General features: G+C 35.9%; 1 non-coding gene across 1 annotated transcript; it reads left to right on the forward strand.

Annotated features, from left to right (window-relative positions):
- Positions 1 to 894: 894 nt before the first annotated feature.
- LOC144240755 (U6 spliceosomal RNA) lies at positions 895 to 1001 on the forward strand. Its single transcript, XR_013337843.1, has one exon. It is a non-coding gene; the product is annotated as a U6 spliceosomal RNA (small nuclear RNA).
- Positions 1002 to 1770: the final 769 nt, after the last annotated feature.

The following is a 1770-nucleotide window of genomic DNA, read 5'->3' on the forward strand; positions in this document are numbered from 1 at the left end:
AAAAACGAATAAACATTTAAAAAATTTAAAAAATAAATAAAATTTATGAAATTCAAAGGACTAAGAATAGCTGAAATGGCTTTGAAAAAGAATAAATGTGGAGGACTAACATGACCTGACTTCAAGACATATCATAAAGTGATAGTAATCAAGACAGTGTGTAAAGATAAATACATCAGTAAAACAGACTAAGGAGTCTAGAAATACACCTACATACATTTGGATAACTGATTTTTGACAAAGATGTAAAGTCTTTTAGTGAAGAAGGGATAACCTTTTCAGCAAGTAGTGCTGTAATAATTAGATATTCATTGTTTTTCAGATTGGGGGCATGGGGAGCACCTGGCTGGCTCAATCAGTTAGGCATCGGAATCTTGATTTTGGCTCAAGTCATGATCTTATGGTTGATGAGTTTGAGTCCCACATCACTGTCAGTGCAGAGCCTGCTTGGGATTTTCTGTCTCTCTCTCTTTCTGTCCCTCCCCTGCTCACTTTCTTCTCTCTCTCTCTGAACTAAATAAATAAACATCACAAATAAATAACTTTTGTTCCCTACCACATGTCATATACAAAAATGGATCAGAAATTTAAGTATATGACTTAAAATTATAAAACTTCTAGAAGAAAACAGGGAGAAAGTCTTCGTGATTTTGGCTTAACCAAGATCCCCTAGATACAATGCCAAGAGCACAATCCATAAAAGAATAAGTTGGTAAATAGGACTTTGCCAAAGTTAAAAACTTCTGCTTTTTAGAAGGCACTGCTAATAAGAGAATGTAAAGACCAGCCAGAGAATGGGAGGTAATATTTACAAAGATTCTATGTGATAAAAGACTTGTATCCAGAAAACACACAAGGTACCCCTTACATTTTGTATTAAGAAACAAACAATTTGTGCTGACTTCAGCAACACCTATACTAAAATTGGAACAATACAGAGATGATGAGGATGGCCCTTGCACAAGGATGATGTGCAAATCTGTGAAGCGACCATTTTTTTCCTTAATGCCATGACCTTACAGGACAATAAAGGATTCACATTAAAAAAGAGAAACAGGGTGCACTTGGGTGACTCAGTCCCTTAAGTGTCCCACTTTTGATATCAATTAGGTCATGATTTCATAGTTGTGAAATGGAGCCAGGCATCGGGCCCCATGTTGAGCATGAAGCCTGCTTGGAACCTTCTTGAGATTCTCTTTCTCCCTCTGTCTCTGTCTCTCTCTCTCTGTCTCTCTCTCTCTCTCTCACTCACCCTCCCCCTCTCTCTTTTTCTCCCTCTCTTTCTTTATCTCTCTCAAAAATAAATAAACATTTAAAAAAATAAAATCTTTAAAAAAACAGAAAAGAAACAAATAATTCAATTTGAAAACAGAGCATAAAATTTGAACAGATTCTTCACCAAAAATTCTTTAAAAACCTAAACAGACATCTACAACATGATCCAACCATTTTCCCAAGAGAAAAGAAAGCATATATGTCCATATATATAATACAATTAATTACAATTTAAAACTCCATTTCTCAGTTGCAATAGGCACATCAAGGGGCTCAGTAGCCATATGTGGCTAGTGGCCACCATATTGGACAGCATGGATTATAGAATATTTCTTTCATCAGAGAAAGTTCTCCTGGACAGGTCTTTGCCAGATTCGGTAAAGAATTGGGGGGTTGCTCCAGTCTCATCAGTACCTTTACAAACAGCTTAGATCTTTTCCTGGCCATTTATTGAAAAGTTACTTTGTGCCAGAAATTACCCTTTAAATGAATTAT

Source organism: Crocuta crocuta, unplaced genomic scaffold (assembly GCF_008692635.1).
Source record: "Crocuta crocuta isolate KB4526 unplaced genomic scaffold, BGI_CrCroc_1.0 scaffold207, whole genome shotgun sequence".
Classification (NCBI taxonomy): domain Eukaryota; kingdom Metazoa; phylum Chordata; class Mammalia; order Carnivora; family Hyaenidae; genus Crocuta; species Crocuta crocuta.